A 12673-nucleotide genomic window follows, 5' to 3' on the forward strand; every position below is an offset into this window, starting at 1 on the left:
AACCATTAGGAAAATACGTGGGAGAGTAAGGAGGTAGGAAAGGATTCCTTAAACAAGACACAGAAAGTACTAACCATAAAATATTGGCACTTTTTTTATATTATAGTGAAAAGACGAGACGCAAACCGAGGTATTTACAACACACGCCACCGACAAAAACTTAATATCCAATACAGAGCGCCACGAAACAACACGAAGACAAGCCTTTCAGCAGAAACCTGGACCAACGACCAGAACAGGCACTTCCGGAAGAGGAAACGTCGGGCCAACGCAAGTAAAACTAATGAAAGATGCTCGAACGCGCTAACAACCGCGGAACCGGAGCAGACCGGCAGCACCCCCAAGGCAATCCTCGGGGCTACCACTACCTTCCGCGTTGCTCAGCAACCGAGTCGGCCGCGGGGCGGGGCCTGAGCGCGCTTCCGCGCCGCCCGACCGGAAGTGACGCTGGGGGCGGGGCCGAGCAGCCTGGTGGCGGCGCGGGCAGCAGCTCTGGCAGCCTCGGGAGGGCGCGGCGGCGGCGGCGGCGGCGGCGGGTGAGTAGCGCGTCTTCTTCCTTCTCGCGCGTGCGCGCCGCGGGCCTCGCGCGGGTCCACCTTTTCCCTCCCGGGCCGTGTCTCTCCGCGTCGGCGCGGGGCCCCAGGAGACCCCAGCCCCAAGAGCCCGCCCGTGCTCTCGCCCACCGCCCAGCGTTGGAGTCCGCGCGTGTCCGCGCCGCGCTGTGGGTGGGAGCCGGGCAGCGCAGCGGATTGGCAGGACCGACTGACGCAGCCTGGGCTTCCGTGGCGCTCAGTTCAGCCCCGCTTTCCCCCAAAGACAGGATTTAACTCCCATTAGGAACCTTCCCACCCCCGTTGGCTGCATAGGAGGCAAGCTAGCCATCGCTGCACGGGTTGCCTGGAAGTAATTTAAAAATATACTAATACTAAAACAGTATGTCCATGAGCTGCCTCTCGCCAGGGTCAGATATGCATGTCCTCTTTCTAGGACGGCGTCTGTTTGACGACTGGCTCAGTAACCCAAAGCTCAGCTGACGGTTACTCATCTATAGAGGTGATTGCTCCCTACAGCCTGTCTTACTGAGCAAAAGCAAAGCAGAGTTTAAAAGCGAGGAAGAACGCTGTAAGTCAGTGAGAGTTCTCAGCTCCCCCATGACTTGATTGCCTGGGAGCTGACTGGTAGGTTATCAGGGTATAGACAAGTGCAAATACTTGCAACCCCGTGATTTCAGCTGAGGAGCTTGTATGATGTGCTCACCTACCCCTAGGCTGCTAATGTTCTTCTGAGCCTCAACCAGATGGCTCCATTGCTCTCTTTGCACTTTCCCTGTGAGCCTGAAGTTATAGCAGCTTAGATGAACTCAGCAAGTACTGAGTGTCTGCTGGGTGCCAGGCATATAGCACTCATCAAGACAGAATTCCTGTCCTCAAGGAGCTTCAATTCTACGGGAGGATACAGATAATAAGTAAGATAAATAAGCAAAATATGGAGCATGCTAAAGAGAGAATACGGATCAGGAAAGAGTGAAATGGAAATGACCCTGTAATCAATGAAGTGGACATTTATTGGGGCATTTTACCAGTTCTCTGAGTCCTTGTTGCACGGATTGGAGTGCTTTTGGCTTCAAGTGTCAAGCGTCCATTAAAACTAGTTCAACCTCTGGAGGCATTACACCAACTTTCACTTAGGAAAGTCCAGGGGACCAGAAATAGATGGGGCCAGGGGCTTAAATGAGATCATCAGGATTTAGTGATGGAGTGTGGGGGTCTTACTACCATCCTCTCACACACTTTCTCTTTGACCTGTTTCTATGTTGCCTTTCTTCTTCTCAGGTTCTTGCCTGTGCTCTACCTGCTTGTATTAGTTATCTGCTGCTCTGTAACAAATCAACATCAATGATGTTTTAATGGATTAAAACATCAAACATGTATTACCAGTTTCTGTGGGTCAGGAATTCAGGAGTGACTTAGGTGATTATAGTTCAAGGACTCTCATGGGATTCTTTTTTTTTTTTTTTTTTTTTGCCGCTCCACGCAGCATGCAAAATCTTAGTTCCCCGACCAGGGATCGAACCCGTGTCCCCTGCATTGGGAGCGTGGAGTCTTAACCACTGGACCGCCAGGGAAGTCCCAAAGGACTCTATGGGGTTACAACCAAGACATTGGCTGGGGACGCAGTCATTTAAAGTCTTGATTGGGACTGGAGGGTCTGACTCCAAGACAGTCCACTCACTCAAGACCTCAGTTCCTTGCTGGCTGGCTGTTGGCTGGAGTCCTTATTTCCTAGCCACAGGGCCCACGTCCTCAAATGTCGTTGTCTTCCCTCGGAGCAAGCGGTAAGAGAGGAGAGAGAGGATGGTGGAAGTCACCATGGTTTTTATGATCTAGTTTTGGAATTTTGCTGCTGCTCCTGCCACATTCTGTTTGCTGGCATCACTAGGTACTAAAGACTTCACCTTTGAAGGGAGGCACATCAAAGAGCTTGTGAACATATTTTAAAACCACTCCTGTGGGAAAAGAGTGCCTATTCCTGTAATTCCAGTTGCAGTTCCGGATCTAGTATTCAGTTGGGTCCTAATCATGTAAATCTGATTAGTTAGCTAGCCCTGGGCAAGGAGCCCTCCCCAAAGTTATCAGAACCACACTAAGCTTGTGGGAAAGTGGATTTACCCAAAGAAAATCCAGGTGCTGTTACAGAGAGAAGGAGTGGATGTCAGGTAGTCAGATTGACCCCTATGTCTGATACATGCTATCTATTTCAAATCAATTAGAAAAGTTTACAAGCAGAGCATAGCAAGAATTGGACATTTATTCAGACAGGTGAATGTGTATGTTTATTTTATGCCGCGCACTATGCTTTGTCCTGGGAAGACAAAGGCAATAAACGAGTGATGCCCTCCGAAGTTCCTCACCATCTGGGGGTAGGCCTCACCAGTGGGTCAGTGAGTATGGAGCAGTGGCGGGCGATGGGTGAGTGGGGGTCTGGTTTGAGTGGGCTGTGAAGGCCCAGCAGGAGTTACTGGTAGGTCAGCCTGTGACGGGGGAACAGACGTTGGGTGTAGGGTTTGGGAGGACATGATACCAGAGGTAGGCGATAGCCAGGTGGTGGAAGGACCTGCAGGCAAACTCAGGTGGCTGAGCTTTGTTCTAAAGTTGTGAAGTGTCAGTCAAGAGTTTCAAGCAGGGGAATGACATGATCAGGAGATATTAGAAAGATGTCTCTTGCAGCATCAAGGAAGGTTTGAGAGGGCTACAGAAATCCAGGTGAGAAGTTGTAAAAATACAATCTAAAGTAGCGGCTGTTGAAAGGAGGGGTTCAACTGAAGAGATACATCAGAATCTGCAGGGTTTGTGGTTGTTTCAGAATTTACTACGTACCTCACCCGAAATCAGTCTTTAGAAAACCCACAAACTTAGTGAGTTTTGTTCCCCCTCTGACTTTGTAAAATCCTTCATGGAGCTTAGGTTGTCTGGATCTGGTGTCCAAAAAGAAGAAGAAGAATGCTGATTCCTAAATGAATAACCAGGAAACAGATATTGAGAGATCAAGTGGCATATCTCTAACTTTTTAAAAATTGGAGGAAATTTTTTAAGCAATTGGAGGTGGGGCATGGGAGAGAAGTGTGGTCTGTAGATGGAAAAGGTTGGCTCTGTGTTGGTAATTGTTGAAGCTGGGTCGTGGATGAATGGGGCTGGTGGTCTCTACTTTCATGAATATTTAAACATTTATGTGACAACAAGTTTTTAAAAAATAAAGATAAATAAGTAAATTGAAGTTAAGGCCTATTTATAGGATTGATCAAAAGTGATCAAGTAAGAATTATACTTTATCTTCTTAAGAGCTTCTGCTGTCCTTAATGTAAGGACAAGAAGAGACACTGATTTGTGGGGGAATCAAAGGAAATTAAATCTTCCTTAGAACGCAGGAAAAAAGCTTACTCCATGTTATTTTACAGACAAACCTACAAAACTTGTTCTGTGTAATAGTTGCTTGTCTGAAATTCTGATAGCCATTCCTCCGTAACTCCCTTTTAGGTGGTATGCAAGCCGCCCTCAATTACTCTGAAAGTTTTGCATCTCGTGAAGGAGAGGAACTGTGTGCTGAGGTTCAGGTCCTAAGCACTGACCTGCCTGTGAAACACTTGCCTTTATCCGGGAACCATGCATGACCTTAAAATTTGTTCTCATTTGAAAGATGATTAAGGGCCTATTGTCGGCCTTGAGATTATTTTTTGGTGAAGAGAAGAAGTAGTTGTTCTGCTGTAAACAACTGAACACTGTAGCCGTCGTTGTCTGACTTCTGCTTTGCTCAGCCGAAAACCCAGTCTGCCCAGTTGGGTTCTGTGGGTGTCTCTCACATGCCTCTGGTTGAAGTGCTGTCAGAACACTCGGGCCACTGGGCCAGGACACAGGCCTCCTAATGTAAAAGACATTCCTAAACCGTTTGTATATGTCACAGCTGGCTTTGGGGAGCATTTGAGCACTCACACTATAAGATGGGTTTGTGATTACAGGTCATGAGGTCTGTGCATCCACACAAGCTCTTGAATGAAGAGCATGATGGGCCTTATCTCACCTTCTTGTCAAGGAACGGCTCCCAAAAGCTCTCTCCCCCGTTTCACTGACACTTAGTTTGACACTTACCAAGCGTCTGTCGTTTGTTTGGCACCAGGGAAGTCCTGCTGCCCTAAAATAGCTCTCGGTCAGTGGCTGTGGGAGGAGTATTATGGGTGCTTTGAAAGAAAAAGTTCGAGTTCTCAGGTGGAAGGTGGCATTCCTGGTCCGCGGTGCTCACATAGGCTTGATGCGAGTCCAGCCGAGGCTCAGAGCACTGAGAGGGCCTCCTGGCAGGGGGACCAGCCAGAGGAAAGACTTGAAAATCAGGATCCCTGGGAGTTCCCTGGTGGTACAGAGGTTAGGACTGTGCGCTTTCACTGCTGAGGGTGCAAGTTCAGTCCCTGGTCGGGGAACTAAGATGCCATAAGCTGCCTGGCACAGACAAAAAAAAAAAAAGAAAAGAAAAGAAAACCAGGATCCCTTACTGGTTAAATCACAGCAGGGCCAAGTGGACAAAGGCAATTTGCAGATAAAACACATGCCCAGTGGATACATGACAAGATGCAGTATGTTTTGTCCAATGTAATTTCTGTCCTTTAATAAAGTAACCCCGCTGAGTGTGAACTAGGGCTGAGAGCTCCCCAGTGGAAAGAAAGAAATCTGCTCCACTCTCAGCTGCACCTTCGAGTCACCCTGGACCATATCAGTACGCAGTCCCAGAGTGGTAAGCTGATCTTTTCATGGTTTAATCCAGTGACAAAATCCTTTCAGTTTCTGTTACTAACTGGTGAAGCTAGATAGTAAAGTTAATCTATAATCAGAGTCTTTTCCTAAGTATTCCTTACATATTTTCTCCATTTAAAAAGCTCATCTGCACAACATTGTAAATCAACTACACTCCAATAAAAATTTAAAAAATAATAATAAAAAAATTAAAAAGCTCATCTGCTGTTTCCTCCAAGCCTGTCCTCTGCCTATTTAAATGTATTTTCTCTCTGTGTGTTTTCTAATTTGCAGGTACCTTTGATTAAAATAATGTCTACTTTGTGAAATTGTCACCCTAGTGAGGTCAGGTAATACGAGAAGTAGCTATTCCTGTGTGAGTGGAGGAAGGTGTCCTGTGTCTGGGCAAATAGAAGTGGGCTACTCCTTCCTTATTCTGTCACAGAGCTGACTGTGGTACTAAGTCTCAAAATTCTCAACTAAAACCAGAGTTAAGATTTTAAGGCATCCAGTTTAAACTGAAAAAAAATTTTACTTAGTTTAAACCAATTTTTAAAATATACAAACTACCTTTCCAGTGGAAGTGCTTAATTTTCAAAGTCTGATCTCTTTGATTCGTTGTCTGAAAAGAATTCTGTAAAATTGAAAATTTAAAAACTGGGAGGGGGGGGTGCATCTCTTATGAAAGTCCCCTGAAGTGATCTTTTCTCCCAAAAAAAAAAAGTTACCAAATTTTAGTTTAAAAAGGTTAAACCCCCTACTTTCATAAGAGCTGTAGAATTGTCAGTTATTTGTTGGAGCAATTTTCCCTTTTCCCTCTGCACTTATTAGAATCTTTTTTTTTTTCTTAAGATTTAATTTTATTTATTTTTAGCTGCATTGGGTCTTCATTGCTGCATGCGGGCTTTCTCTAGTTGTGGCGAGCGGCGGCTACTCTTCATTGCGGTGCGTGGGCTTCTCAATGTGGTGGCTTCTCTTGTTGCGGAGCATGGGCTCTAGTTGCGTGGATTTCAGTAGCTGCAGCATGCAGACTCAGTATTTGTGGCTCGCGGGCTCTAGAGCGCAGGCTCAGTAGTTGTGGCGCACGGGGTTAGTTGCTACGCGGCATGTGGGATTTTCCTGGACCAGGGATCGAACCCATGTGCCCTGCATTGGCGGGCAGATTCTTATGCACTGAGCCACCAGCAAAGTCCCTGCCCTTGTTAGAATCTTTTTTTTTTTTTTTACAGCATCATTGCTTATTTATTCTCAGTGTCTCACCTGTTAGAATCTTTATGCTTTCTTTATCCATCAAAAAAAAGTTAGAGGGCTTCCCTGGTGGCGCAGTGGTTAAGAATCCGCCTGCCAATGCAGGGGACACGGGTTCAAGCCCTGGTCCGGGAAGATCCCACATGCCGCGGAGCAACTAAGCCCGCGCGCCACAACTACTGAGCCTGCGCTCTAGAGCCCGTGCTCCGCAAGGAGAGAAGCCACTGTAATGAGAAGCCCGCGCACCGCAATGAAGAGTAGCACCAGCTCGCTGCAACTAGGGAAAGCCCGCACGCAGCAACAAAGACCCAAAGCAGCCAAAAATAAAAAATAAATAAATAAATAAAATTAAAAAAAAAAAGTTAGAGTGAGACATTTTTATTTTTGAATTTTCTGTTCTCTCTGTCTCAGTAAAGTGTCCTCAGAGAAAGAACTCTTGGTGAAAAAGGAGTTATTTCCTTTATGCAAATACTGCGTATTCCTGCCCCTCCAAATGTTAATTGTTACTGGGCTTTACTGTCCTTCCCCACCAGGCAGGAGGGCAGGTTTGGCCTTGAGCAGACACACCCGCAGGTGTGTGGCCCTTTGAAAAGCTGTACACAGGGATTGCATGTTTATCTCAAGCAGGTTATTCTTAGGCTCATACCTTTTACCCTAATATGTATCATAGTGATACATTTTCTTTCTCATCTCTCACATTTTTCTTCATTTCTTTTTTGTTTTACTTGACATTTAAGTCAAAAAGTGCACTGCATTAGTCATCATTTCAGAAGCTCAGAAGTGGCAGGAGAAAATCCCAGTCAGTGACTGTCTGGAAATCCTGTGAACCAATTTCTGATTTCTGTCCTTAAGACCACGAGCTGGTTAGAAATGACAGAAAAGGACATTAGATGCAAATGAGGTAAAGATACAAGTCTCTTAACCTCAGGGGCTTTCCCTTTATTATCTTTTCTTCATTTGTTGTGTCCTAACAGCTTTTGTTTTAAGTGAAAACTTCTTCATTCCTTTTCAGTATCTGGGAAGTGTTCCTTTAATTTTCTGTATATGTGTACAAATGTGCATTGTGTTTCCTTTAAGATCTGCTGCCCTGATGTTCCCCAGGACTCCTGTTCTCCAGGCTTCTCAACGTTGAGTTTAGCTAACACAGAAATATGCGTTTTTATGCCCAGGTTGGACTTCCAGAAGCCTGTCTTTCCGGTGGGCCTGTCACTTAGAGCCCATAGGCCGGTGGCTGTGGGTCTTTTCTGTGCTGGCCAACGAAGAACTAATAAACACACCTGATTTCAGGGATGCGCTTTATTCTAGGTTATGCTTGCAGCTGCTTCATTGCTGTATTAGAGGCAAAAGACTTTTTACGTTTCCCTTACTTCTTTATGTGGAATTTAACAACAGCAGCTTCGATTTGAAACAAAAAGGAAGAAAGCCTGGAGTTCACAGACTTAGTGATTCGGCTTAGGGATAACCCTTTGCGTCTACTGCGGTCAGGTTGGCACCTTGAGCTGCTTGTGTGCCTTTGGTGTGAGCCTTCTGCCACAACACCTGGGCTCAGGATCAGGCGTGTCCTCAGTGTTGGCGGTGCTGGGGCCCCGCTGTCCACACACGCGCTCCCCTGCTGCCCGGGCGGCCCTGCTCCCGGGCCCTCCGTGACCTCGGGCACCTGCGTGGTACTGTACATGTTCCCGGGCGTCACTGTACACGAGCAGCAAGGAACCACACGAACCTTTTCCCCACGGTGGGAAGGGAGGTGATTGCCGTGGGGGGTTTGCAGAAAGGCAGTAATTATTTTGAAATAGTGGCAGGTTGGGGGTTGGCTGTTCTTTTGGATGTCCTCGTAGAACTGCACTGTGGTTGATGTTCTGCCAAGAACAAGCAGAACAAAACAGAAACAGTTCCCACCTCTGGAGCAGAAGCTTCATGATCGGGCGGCTCTGAGGTGTCGCCGGGCCCTGGGGAAGCTCTGACCCCCCTGCCTTGCTCAAAGTTTGTTTTTGTTTTCGTTTTTAATTAATTTTAAATTATTTTTAATTAATTTTTAAAATTTATTTATTTATTATTTATTTATTTTTGGCTGCGTTAGGTCTTCGTTGCTGCGCGTGGGCTTTCTCTAGTTGCGGCGAGCAGGAGCTACTCTTTGTTGTGGTGCGCGGGCTTCTCATTGTGGTGGCTTCTCTTGTTGCGGAGCACATGGGCTCAGTAGTTGTGGCTCGTGGGCTCTAGAGTGCAGGCTCAGTAGTTGTGGCGCACGGGCTTAGTTGCTCCGTGGCATGTCGGATCTTCCTGGACCAGGACTCGAACCCATGTCCCCTGCATTGGCAGGCGGATTCTCAACCACTGTGCCACCAGGGAAGCCCCTCAAGGGTTTTATTATTATTATTTTTTAAACTGTTTCTTTGGAACTAATTATAGACTCACAAGATATTACAAAAAGCTTGCAGTGCTTTCCCCCGGGCTCGGTGTTGACGTCCCTGGGGCCAGCGCAGTATCAGAGGTGGGAGCTAGATGTTGGCACAGTGCTGATCACTGCGCCGCAGACCTGCCCCATTCCTGTTTCGCCAGTTTTCACACGGGCTCCCTTGTCTGTGTGTCTGATGATGTGAGAGTCTATCACACGTGGATGTTTGTGCAGCCAGCAGCACAGTTGGCACATGGACCGACCCACCTGACACGGCCCATCCTCACTGCCCCGCCCCACCCGGCACTGTGGTCCCACCGCCTGCTCTTAGGGACCCAGCTGAGGGGGAGGATTCTCAAGGAGTCAAATAGAGAGGTTATCATCTCTCCCTCTCTCCAACTCAGTTTGTTTTTAGGTGAATAAAGTTTTGTTACTTGAGTTGGTTATGTTGGGTATGCCCTCCCTACCCAGCTTTCTCTCCTGAAGAATAAAACCTTCCCTGGAGAAGGATCACAGTATCTTTCACCTATTTGTTATGAAGTACCTTTAACTTGGAACTCTGTTAATGATTAAAAGGAAAAAAAAAAGAAATTATTCAGAGTAATGCAAGCGAGCCAGTGATTTCTGATTTCTGCGGGAACAGTGAGTGAAGTCCTTGCTTTTAGAGGGATGACGGGAAGCAGAGCTTAGGACCAGTTCTGCTTCAACCTCCAGTCAGAAAACACCAGAGCTGGAGTGTCCCGAGCCGTCCCTGCGCTGGGACCCTCCGTCTGGAGGGCATTGTCGCCTCACAGGAGCTGAAATGGCTGCTGTGGCTTCTGCCCTTTGGCCCTCATCTTGCTGCCACCCTTCTGCATGAAGCCCGTCAAATATTCAAAGACGTTACAAAGCAGAATTCAGTATTGCACTTTTCGGAATTTTTTTTACTGACCCCAGTATAAAAATAACGCTGTGAGGTCAGGCTTTGCCTGAGGTGAGGGCTGTGGCCATTGGTGTTGCTCACAGTACAGTGTCCTGAGGCCTGGGGTCTGCGTGGCTCGACTCGCAGGACTGGGAAAGCCCAGGTGTGACGTTTCCCCTCTGCTTCTCTATGTTTGAGAGCTGTGTTTCTTTGGGGCCAGTTTGTGCTTAGTGTTGTCTCCGGACTTCTCCAGGGAGCTGGTGAGAGCGTGTAGGGGAGAGAAAGGGTCCCAGCCTGTCCTGGGAGGGTCCCCCTGAGGAAGCCCGGGGGCAGCAGGGCCTGGTGCCAGCGGCTGTGTCTGAACCAGACTGCCCCCACGGCCATGGGCCCGCCGGAGCCTCAGCCACCTCGCATCCCTGGCGTCCACCCGTTTTCTGAGTTTGACTCTCTGGTCTCCCCATCCATTCTGGGCACTGTCTAATCTCTTTCCAACAAATTCTCTTTCTACCTACACTAGCTAAAGTGTTTTTGGCAAACAGGAACGTTGACTGGTGTAGAGAGGTTGGGTAGATGCCCGGGTGCCTCGGATGGGAGGGGGTCTCCAGTCCCAGCCCCTCCTCTAGACCACACCACCACCTGTGGTGACTTAGATTAGCTAGGGAATCATTCCTAAATTGTGACCTCCCTTTTAAACAAGTATCCCCACTGCCAAGAAAAAAAAACGCCAGACTGGCTTTGGGTCACATTTGGTTAGAAGAACCAGAAAAGGCTTCATAAATAAGATGGTATTTTCCATGGGCCTTGAGGGGTGGGTAGGGTTTGAAGGGGAAGGATGTTTTAGGTGGACTTAGACACAAGGAAGTGTTAGGATTAGGCTTTTCAGGGACACCGGAGGGTCTACAACCCGTCATGGGGGCCACAGCTGTGGGGGTAGCAGGTGACAACCTCCCGAACACAGTTTTTTCATTTATGCTCTTTAGACACTTGAAGGGCTTACATGTAGGTAAAGGGATTAGATATTATTCCAAAGCACAGAATCTGGATCAGGGGACGGTTACAAGAGAGCAGATTTTAGTTCAGAATATGGCAAATTCCTAGTAACCAGGACTGTGCAACGTGTAGGGCTTGGCTCCATACTCCAGGAGTGGAGGTGTCCCCAGAAGGGACAGGAAAAGGCCAAGAAAGCAGTGTTCCCACTTCATTCATGTGCCACTCAGGATTGTGCCATACTCGCAGCATAACTATACAGTTATTTTTATTTAGTACTTTTGTTTAATTAACTCACTTTTTCTAGTTAAATACACTTTAAGAGAAAACACCAGAGAGGCTGGGGGCACAGAGCTGGAGGAGGGAGCCATGTCCCGAGTCCCCATGGCCTGGGCTGTAGCTCTCCCACCCCGGATTCTCACAGCTGTGCTGCTGCCCCAGAAACCAAAATAATGGCTGAAAATATCCATCACTTGGCAAAAGATGTAAACCTACAGGTTCAGGAAGCTGAGCAAACCTTCAGCAGGATAAACCCAAAGAAACCCACTCCAAGACACATTGTAATTAAACTTCTGAAAACTAAAGACAAAGAAAAAAATTTGGAAGCAGCAAGAGAGATTGACATCTTGAGTTATGGGGAAAAACAATTCAAAGGACAGCAGATTTCTCACTGGAAACCGTGAAGGCCAGAAGGAAGTGGCATCATGTTTTTCAAGGGCTGAAAGAAAAGAACCTATCAAATGTCAAACACTGAATTCTATATCTGGGGAATTATTCATCAGGAATGATGGAGAAATAAAGACATTATCATGTGAAGGAAAATGAATTGGTTGCCAGCAAACCTGCTCTAAGAGAATGACTGAAGGAGGTTCTTGAAACGTAAAGGAAATGTTAAGAGAAGGATTCTTGGAACATTAGGAAGAAGGAAAGAACAACAGAAAAAGCAAAAATATGAGTAAATGTAATAGACTTTCATTCTCTTGAGTTTTCTAAATTATGTTTGATGAATGAAGCAAAAATATAACACTGATGTGTAGATGTATGTAGAGGAGATATTTAACACAATTCTATTACACACAGACTGGTAAAGGCTTAAAGCAGGGACGTGAGGTCTCTACACTTCACTTGAGCTAGGAAAATGCTGACAGCAGGAGACTGATAAGTTAGGTGTGTCTAATAATGTCCAGATCAACCACTAAAAATCTGCAGTGAAACACGCTAAAGCACCTAGATAAATAAAACTGGAATTGTAAATAATGTTTCCCTTATTCATAAAGTAATCCACAGGAAGTCAGGAAGAACAAAAGTGAGAAACAAAAAAACAGAGAACAAACAACAAAAGGCAGAATAAAGGCCTAATATATGGATAATTTCCTTAAAAGTAAGTGGTCTGAAAATACAGATTTGCAGAGTGGATTTGAAAAAAAAAAAAAAACATGATCCAGGGACTTCCCTGTCAGTCCAGTGATTAGGACTCAGTGCTTTCAGTGCCTTGGCCCAGGTTCGATCCCTGGTTGGGGAACTAAGATCCTGCAAGCCGTGTGGCACTGCCAGAAGAAAAAAAAAAATGATTCCTGTGCTGTCTAAAAAAAACCTACTTCAAATATATGATATAGGTAGATTGAAAATAAAAGGATGGAAAAAGATATACCATGCAAACATTAAGAGAAGATAAGAAGAACTATTAATGTCAGATAGACTTTAGAGCGAGAATTACTTAGGGACAGGGGGGCATTGTGCAATGATAAAAAGGCTGAGCCACACAGAAAATACAGCAATCCTACATATGTGTGCAACAAACTACAAAGCTGCCATTTCTTTAAAAACTGAATTGGCTGTCTGTATCCCCTGTTCCCCATCTGTGAA

The 12673-nt window shown here is 46.3% G+C and overlaps 1 protein-coding gene across 2 annotated transcripts in view; it reads left to right on the top strand.

Annotated features, from left to right (window-relative positions):
- The first annotated feature begins 477 nt into the window (after nucleotides 1–477).
- Nucleotides 478–12673, top strand: part of FAM234A (family with sequence similarity 234 member A) — a 31140-nt gene continuing 18944 nt past the window's right edge. Inside the window, exon 1 of one of the 2 annotated variants that reach the window (XM_068565329.1) lies at nucleotides 478–536. The gene's annotated coding sequence lies outside the window, so the exon portion shown is untranslated. The remainder of the gene's footprint in view (nucleotides 537–12673) is intronic. The other variant, XM_068565328.1, reaches the window with a different exon arrangement.

Source organism: Eschrichtius robustus, chromosome 16, assembly GCF_028021215.1.
Source record: "Eschrichtius robustus isolate mEscRob2 chromosome 16, mEscRob2.pri, whole genome shotgun sequence".
Classification (NCBI taxonomy): domain Eukaryota; kingdom Metazoa; phylum Chordata; class Mammalia; order Artiodactyla; family Eschrichtiidae; genus Eschrichtius; species Eschrichtius robustus.